The sequence below is a fragment of the Ochotona princeps genome, chromosome 3 (genome assembly GCF_030435755.1).
Source record: "Ochotona princeps isolate mOchPri1 chromosome 3, mOchPri1.hap1, whole genome shotgun sequence".
NCBI lineage: Eukaryota > Metazoa > Chordata > Mammalia > Lagomorpha > Ochotonidae > Ochotona > Ochotona princeps.
Window position 1 is genome coordinate 51,187,188 of NC_080834.1, and position 9,134 is coordinate 51,196,321.

Sequence of the window (9,134 nt, forward strand, 5' to 3'; positions counted from 1 at the left end):
ATAAGGTTTCCATTCAGTAAAATGTGATAGAAAATATCTAAGAGTAGAGGCTTAGTGATGGAAATCAAAACAGACATAAAAAGCAACCAAGCGGTTGCTCAGGCAGGATCTCACAGAGGGCTTTCTAAGCCACACAGAGACCATGTAAAAGTAAATGTGAAGTTTGTAGGGTTGTGAGCTCTGTATTCAGATTTGGTTTCCCATTTATTCTGTAGGATAGATTCCAGGGCTTGATAAATGTCAACTTTTTAAAAACAATAAAAATGTGAAAGTCATAGAACTGGTAACATGCTTTAGGATGAGGACGTTAAGAATATGAAGGCATGATTTAAGCTTGTCTCTGCCTGCCTTGGGACATGGAGGAAATCTGAACAAAAATGAAAACAATCTTCAGTGTGTGACAGAAACAAGCATCTCTTGGAAAATGGAATACCAAACACAGTGATATTTGATACACTTTCAAGGTGAAGATAAAATCAGTGTCCTTTTATACAAGGAACATGATTCTCTAAACATACATGTGTGTCTTTCAGTATCACAGTGTATATGAGTGTGATTCAAGATTATAAAGGAATAGTGTCTTCCATTTTGAGTTAATTCTTTTACTAACTTGAAAGAAAATTTCTGCTGTAAGGACTTTGGATTGAATTTTGGCTGCTGTAAGAAGAAACATAATGTTTGATTCTGCGGACAATATTATCACAACATATGTTTTTAGGGTTTTATCTGTTATAATGTGATTTTTAAAAATTCAGATCTTGCAATTTTTTAATTTACATGTGTTATTATTATTATATGTTATTATCATTTGTTTTACGTTTGCTACTCAGTACACACCTACACCATCCTTACAGTGATAAATACTGGTGAGAATCACTTAATAATCATGTGTGTTTAAAAAGCTGTGCTGGACCTGGTATAGGTATCTTATGCAGATTACTCAGTACCCACACCACAGTCCCTTTGGTAAGGTGAAAATGAATAAAATATAAGCAAAAAATTCCTCACAAATCAGTTCATAGTTTTTGTACTTTTTGCTCTATATATATGCACAAAAAATTATCTAAGACATATAATGTAGATGAAAAAAGGACATAGTTTTAATTTGAGAAATGCTGGCTTTTAACGGAGTCAGCCTGTGATGTAAGAGGTCATATCTATACATGACTGTTTTAAATGCCATGATCATAGGTTCATTATTTTTTGCGCATTAAATAATGATTTTAATAAAAGTCTCAAGTTCATGTTCTGAAAGCTATTACCTTTCAGCTATTGCGCATACCTCTTTGTCTGGAGGGCAAAGTGAGCAACATCTCATATTTTTCTTAGGCACGATATGAAAGCATTAATTTCCTTCTGCTGCTTTGATGAAACACAGTGCTGTGGGGCACGTCAATGCAAAATGATCCCATTTTCACTTGTGATCAATATAACTGGGTGACAGTGGGCTTCTATTTTTCATTCCAGAATCCAGCACAGTAAAATGATATGTGGATTTTCTTCAAAAGAGGTGTTGTTAGGAAACACAGATGAAAATAGCATTTTTAGCAAGCCACGGGAATGTTGCTTATTGCTTGAGTCCCTGGGCAGCTGAGACAGATGTGACTTTAGTGTTTCTATTCTTCCTCTTCTAGCTCTCTCAACGGAATAATTTGAAAATCTGTAACTTTACTTAAGGAGTGCCCTATGAATCATAAATGATAGAATTAGTTTTTAAGGATAATATATTTAGTCCTTTTAGTGTCTCTGTGGACTCATTGACTTCTAAACACTTCTTATGTTTTAAGTGAGGAGCATAGATCTGCTTTCTGCTATATTATGCACACACACTCACAAATTGCTACAGGTCCATTTGAATTTCTTACTTGTGAGATATTCTGAAATATGAATGAGATAAATTACAGAAAACGTTTTTAATTGCAGTTAGCTAGTTTGACTAAAGGGCAGAAGATATTTAGTGTTGAAACTGAATGTTAGAATGCTTGAAGAAAATGACTAATAATAAGACATATGCAACTTTCATAAACTATGCATTATCAAATCCTGTAAATGTCTTACTTATGGCCAAAAGGTACATTTATTTGTTTACATTCTGTAAAATAAATTCATTTTCTTTCCATAAATGAATTTTCCTTTTGATCAAATGGTTTTGGAATGTACTTCACAGAAATCAAGAGGGAAGAATGAAAGGTGCAGGAGGAAAGGGAGGAAGGAAGGAGATATGGAAGCAAGGAGGAAAGGCAGGAGATCAAAGTGGATTGGACTCCCTTAGAATGCAGCCTCCGGAATGTTTACCTATAGGATCATGTTACCATGGATTGTCATCCTGATACAACTCTCACATTCTAAGCAACACCTTTTGTTTGTAGGAAAGGAAGAATATGACGGATGGTGGTACTTATTTTGGACTCTAAATGTATGTATAGTATAGAGCTGCAAACTGCACCTGTCATTCCATTGACTCATATGTATTCCTCTGCATGTTTTCACTACTACAGTGAATGCTGAGAAGGTAACTGGAACAATTCCTGTAATTGTTCATCATTCAATTAATGAAACATGACATTTCTGGGCAAGTACTTCAGCTTCACTTGTTTTAGTTGCCTTGGTTCGGCCTGTCGTTATTTATGCTTGGATCAATTTTGGAATACCTGTCTGGGACAGATCATCATTGACTTCATTCCTTTAAAAAAAAAGTGTGTGTGTGTGTGTGTAGGTTGCTGTTCTTATTTTTTTTTAAGTTATCTATAAAGTGAACGGATTCTCTATATTTCAATGGAATCACCATATTTTAAGCCATTGCCATTTATGTTTTCCTATATACCTCACTAATATATTTGGGATCTAAAGGATGCAGTCTATGAAGGCATACAGAATTAAGGTTGAAAATTTTCATCTAGTCCCTGAAATGTCAAGATTCTAGAGGGAACCGTTTTTTTTTTTCATTACTGTGCTTTTCTGCCCACGCAGTTTCTATGCATTTGCAAACATACAACTGATATTATTTGTTAAAACATGTGGATAGAATGTACCAGGTATCTCCTAAGAATTTGGAAAAAATTGTAAGCAAGTCAGGCATGGTTTTCTCTCACTGAAATTTCAATCCAGTATTTTTTTCAACTTAATCATATGATAAGCAAGTTTTTATTGTAATTTATTATCAGTGCCATAATTAAAGAGTAATTAGCAAAAAGAAATGAAACAAGGGAGCAAGCCTTATCCATGAAATCAGGAGCGATGGCAGAATTCACATTGGGCTAGTGTGAGGCAGAAATACAAGGCTGCTTCTTATATGCCCCTACGTTGTTGGGAGACACCTTTAAGGCAGTGTGATGAACTTCTGAGGGTATTAGAAGACACTTAGTGAGACTGGAGAGGAGAACAATGGGGGGGTGTTGAGAGGGGGAGGGAAAACCCAATGCCTATTAAACTGTGTCATAAAGTAAAGAAAAAAAGTAAAAAGAGGTTACTTAAATGAGGTAAATTATTAAGGCATATGATTCAATAGAATACAGATATACCATTAATAGACCTCATCCTCATGGATGTGAAGTAGATTTACTCAGATAACAGCTGTTTTTACACCTTGTGAAACTATGTAGAAAGTAGTCCAAAAGTTAAGACATGGGAAAATGCAGAGAGCTCAGATTGGGAGGGAAGATCACACTTTTGCACAGAGATAGGCTGAATTTAGGGGAAAATACCATAACTCAGAATAAGTATGGACTTATGACAGACATTTTGGGGTTGTGATTTTAAAGTATGGAAGGATCTGATAGTGAATGGTTCTTAACATCTTTACCTGCATTATTTAATATGGGTTCATCACCATGTGAGACTGCAGGACACCTGAAATGTGGATAGCCTGACTAAAATTATATCATAATATTATAAAGAACTTACAAATCTCTTCATTATTTGTATTTATTACATGTTGAGATGCTAGTATTTTGTATATACTGAATTATTTTAACTGATTTTATTCCTGCCTACATAACATATGCGTTTTACTTTTTTTTTTTTTTTTACATATTTATTTAGGAGGTAGACACAGATACCCAGGCAATGAGAGAGAGGGAGCTAGAGAAAGAGAGAGAAAGAAAGTACTTAGTTATTCACTCCCCAAATGCCTTCAATGACCAGTGCTTGGTCAAGCCAAAGTCAGGAATTCAAGTGACAGGAACCTCAGGTAGATCCCTGATGTGCTTGGCAGAGGCGCAGGTACTTACGCTATGAGCTGTTGCCAGACAAGATGATGCAGTTGGAGTCGGGCTGGAAGGGGGATAGTACACAAATATTCCAATACGTGTTGTGCTGCCTAGAAAAACACCAATTCCAGGATATATTTTGGTAGAAAGAGACCTGAAAAGGTTTAAGTCCCAGGGAAGTTATTCGTAAAAGCTGAGAAGTTCCAGAACTAAGTTAAAATATAGCTAATAGATAGTGTGTAGCTTCTGGAAGATGAAGTAAGATCTCTCACCAGAGAATCATCACATTTAAGTAACTATGTTTCCTACTCTACATTAAACTATGATGTCAAAGAAGACAGAAGCCATCCCTTCGCTCTTTTCTAATTCCCAATGTCTACTTTGAAATGTTGGGTACTTAGTATACTGTCAAGATTTATTTACTAGCTGAAGAAAGCAGAAATATTAAACATAGTAAATAGCTCTTAAATGTGTGATGTTTATGAGACAGAAGATAATTTTTGGAGTTTATGATGTTCAGTAACAGGAAAAGAGATTAGATATACCTGTGTTGACAAATGGAGTATGTTTTCAAGCATAAAAAGACCATAGTGTTTGTGTATGCCTTTAATAATTGGAAAATGGGAAGTTTAAGGAAAGTGGTTAAAGTTAAAAATCATGAACTAAAAAGTAAGTAAAGTTGTCACTTGAAACAAGACTGATACCACAGTTAAGATGTTGCTTGGGATTACTTATATGAGTTCCTGATTTGTGCCCTGGCTCTCTGCTTCCAGTCCAGCTTTCTGCTAATGCAAACCCTGGAAGGCAGTTGGTGAGGATGCTCCAAGTAGTTAAGTGCCCACCACCCAGGTGGGAGACACAGATTGAATTCCAGTCTCCTGGCTTCATACTAGCCCAGATCTGGCTGTTATGGGAATTTGGGAGAGTGAACCAGAAGTTGGAAATTATCTTCTGTCTCTGCTTTTCAAATAAAATGGGAAAAAAGTGAAAACATTTCAGCTGCCTTTTACTGCACTCTTCCAAATCTTGACAGTTGCTCTTACTGTTTGTTCATTTGTTTTTTGTTTGCTTTTAACATACTTTATAACTTTACCCTGGGACCAAGCTAGGCTAATTTATATTCTAACTTTCTCTTTTAATGATAGCCTCCTAGTCAAAATGAGACCACACATATTCCAAACTTGTCTGCCTAGACTAAGATACATATAAGCTCAAGTTAATATGTAAGAAGAGCCTAATGTTTGACTTATGGCTGACTTGTCATCCTTCTCCTTTTTCTTATTCCAGGCATCTTCCACATTTCTCGGTAATGTGTTTTGTCTAACAATCTCAGATATACATGCAAGAATGCAAACCATGCAGGGGACCATGCTATCCAAACAGTAATCTCATTCTGTTATATGTCAAGGCATTCTTTGATTTCTGGAAAGTGAATGTATACTGAATCCAAAAGTTCTGATAGAAGTTTGAATAAGTTTAATTAACACCTAGTTTTTTAATGCTTATGTAAACATGGTAAGGATTAATTCATTCAATCCAGAGACCAATTTATGGGTTTACATGTGGGCATCACTGTCATTATTATGATTTTCATTTCATGAGTGGAAAAGGGAAAGCGTGGAAATATTAAGTATCTTTTGAATAGTCATATATATATATATCATAAGATCTATAATTGAGGGCCTATGTTATGATATACTGAGCTAAGCTGCTGCCTGTGACACCAGTATTCCATATGGACACCTCTTTGAGTTTGGGCTGTTCACTTCTGGTTAAATTCCCTGCAAATGTGCCTGGGAAAGCGATGGAAAATGCTGCAAGTCCTTGGTCCTTGTGCCCAATTAGGAAAACCAAATGATGTTTCCTTTTCCTGACATTGTAGCCACATACAGAGTGAACCAGCAGAAGATGGACGAACCCCTCTCTCTCCCCTCCTTTGTCTTTTGGATAAATAAATAATTAATCTGTTACAACCTTATTGTTGAGATGCGAGTTTAGTCTCTCTGATTCTAGATGTGTAAATTGTAATTGTTAATATTAATACAGATTTGAGAAAAAAAGCAGTGAACTCTTACAAGTTATGCCCACACTATAACAGAAGAGACAGTTTAGTGATGGTATAAAGTAAAATGAGGACAATAAAATGGTCTTTTAAAGTTTGAAGGAAAAGATGGGTGAAGGTGGAATGTCACCTGGAGACTTGACATGAAATGCCCAGCTTTCTAATATACAGCTATGACTTTGCGAACAATTTCAATCTCCGTTGGTTTCAGTTTTGTCTTTTGTAGTGCTACTTGGTTGGATTGTCAATATGGTCATTTGAATCCACATGATGATGGGAATTTATGATAGACTCTTTCTAAGATGCTTATTGTTTTTTTTAACACAAAACACCTTATTAAGCATCTTAGAAAGTAGGCTGCCAGGTATTAAGTGATGATGTGTAAGTGGAAAAGTACACTACCAGCATTTTTTGTTGAAACTTTAATGAGAGAAATATCTTCAAATTTCCTTTTAAAATATTCCTGGCAAGTATGATAGATGACTAATTATATGTTAATTGTTCATGTCTACTGATTAGGAAACTTAGGAATGGTTTTCAGAGCACTGATTTAATAAGGAATGACACTTGAGTCTTATCCATAATTAGTTTATTACATTTGGCTGCAGTTTGAATCTGTGCTATGGGAATGATTTAAAAAGATTAATCATTTTCAAGGACCAGGTCAGAACTAATGCATTGCTTATACCTAAAAACATCTCAAAGTGATTGAGACAAGGAGAATCTTGTACTATATAATACATTGATACTTGTTAGGTTGGAGGAAAAGGCAAGACCCTGCAGCGATGAAAGAAAAAAAAAGGAAGAAGAAAAAGCAAGACCTTGTATGTGGATCAGAAACTTTCAATGTCAATTATTAAAGGGTTACACACAGTAAATGCATTATTGCCTGTTTTAACGGGGGAATTTTTATTGTGCTGATCAATGGAACATTCTTCTGGTCTGTATTTCAAAAAAGAAGCTGTTTTATTCTTTTCCAGAATTTGTTAGGAAAAAAAAAATGTATCCCTTCATTAAGGAAAAGACTCTGTTATCAGCAGAGGAAACAGAGTTCAGTGAAAGTTGCTTAGCTTTAATCAAGAAAGCTACAGAAATATTTTCGAAATAATTTAACAAATTCATGTACTTTTATGTAAGGTTTAACATCCAGAACCTTATGAACACAATTAGATCTTATCACCTCAAGACAAAATATAATATTCTCAGGCATAAATTTCCATTCCAACTGTATATCTCGGTAACCCCAAACAATATAGTTGTATTGTCTCAATGCTTTAACTTGATGGAACTTAATAAATAACAAGTCTGGTAGAGTTCAAGCCCACTTGAAAGATGAAGAAGTCAGGTAGTGCTCACTTCCGCAGCACATATGCTAAAATTGAAGCAATGAAGAAAAGATTAGCATGGCTTCTTCTATGTTAAATAATGAAGCATTCCATACATTTGTATCTCTACTTCCAAGTCAAAGATGGTTTCCCAAGGAAATTGTTAAATGTATCTTGACAATAGTATGCTGGACTGTCTGCAATTTTCTGTACCCACAATGTCAGGATGCACTTAAGTAGCAGAGTGATGGGCTTATTACTGCTTATGAAGGTCAATCCTATTGTAATAATATGGAGGAAATTGGTGTGGGGGTTAGTGTGGAGAGGGATTAAAGGAGATCCCAAGCCTATGGAATTGTATCAAAAAAAAAGGTAGATTAAGATAGATTCGTAGCTGATTTCAACAGTCAAACTCCATTGTACAGCGATGCTGATCATGCGAATTCTGAAACTGTATGCTTCACCACTATGCCACATATTAGGAGCAATGGAAGGAAACGGTCATCGTTTGGACCCAAGTATGTTTGTGACGCTATTCAAGATGTAAAGTAGGTTATACATTTCTCCCTTGCCTTCATTTTATTTTATAAATTTGAATGCAAAGAAGCAGACAGAGATCTCCATTGACTGGCTTAGTCTCGGTATTTGGAATGGAGATGCATGGACTAGGCCAAAACTTGGATAGAAGTTCAATTCAGGTCTCCCTCATGGCAGCAGGGACCCAAATACCTAAACCATCATTAATTGCCTCCTAGAAAGTTCATCAGATGGAAGCTTAAATTGCAATGGTGCTTTAGCTAGGCAATTCAATATAGGGTGCTGCCTTCCCAAAGGAATCTTACTCAGTGGTCCAGACAATCACCCCTTCAGCCTTCATTCTAATTCTACTGAACTGTTTGATACGCTTGGATCAATTCTCTTTTTAACATTTCCTTAATTTTGTTGTACTACATTTCCATGGTGTTTTACTATAACTTTTATTTACTCCATTGTTCCTACAAAGCTTGTGTAGTATTAGAATACGGTCAATGACTCTTACACAGAGGAGGAAATTGAGGTACAGTCATGCACACAAACTGGTTTGCAATCATACTGTTGAAGATTCACAACTGCAACCCTTGTCATTTGATCCCTGGTCATGCACATTTCTATTGAAAATCGATGCCCTCCTAAATTCTTTCTGCAATTGAACAAATTAAGTGTTCTTAATGTTTGTAAGCATGTCACTCATGGCTAAACAACTCTAGATTCATTACTTTTATGAGAATTTAGTTAAGTATAATTGCTTACATATGAAAAATATATGAATTTCTCATATTCAGGAATGTGTGAATTATATCACAAAACAAGGATGCAGCATAAGTACTTGTCTAGAAAGAATAACATACCTTATTAGATTATCTGTCTGTAGTTACAATATTGGCAATGTGTAAGTTATTTTTCAACTTTCTAATGACTCTGCAAATGGCTACTGCCATCTACTGGGTTCTATTTAGAACTGCCATGTTAATTACTAAATTAGAGTTATACATTTTTGAG

The 9,134-nt window shown here is 35.4% G+C and overlaps 1 pseudogene; it reads left to right on the forward strand.

The window, feature by feature from the left end:
- The first annotated feature begins 7,618 nt into the window (after positions 1–7,618).
- Positions 7,619–7,715, forward strand: LOC118758980 (U6 spliceosomal RNA; annotated as a pseudogene).
- The last annotated feature ends 1,419 nt before the right edge of the window (positions 7,716–9,134 follow it).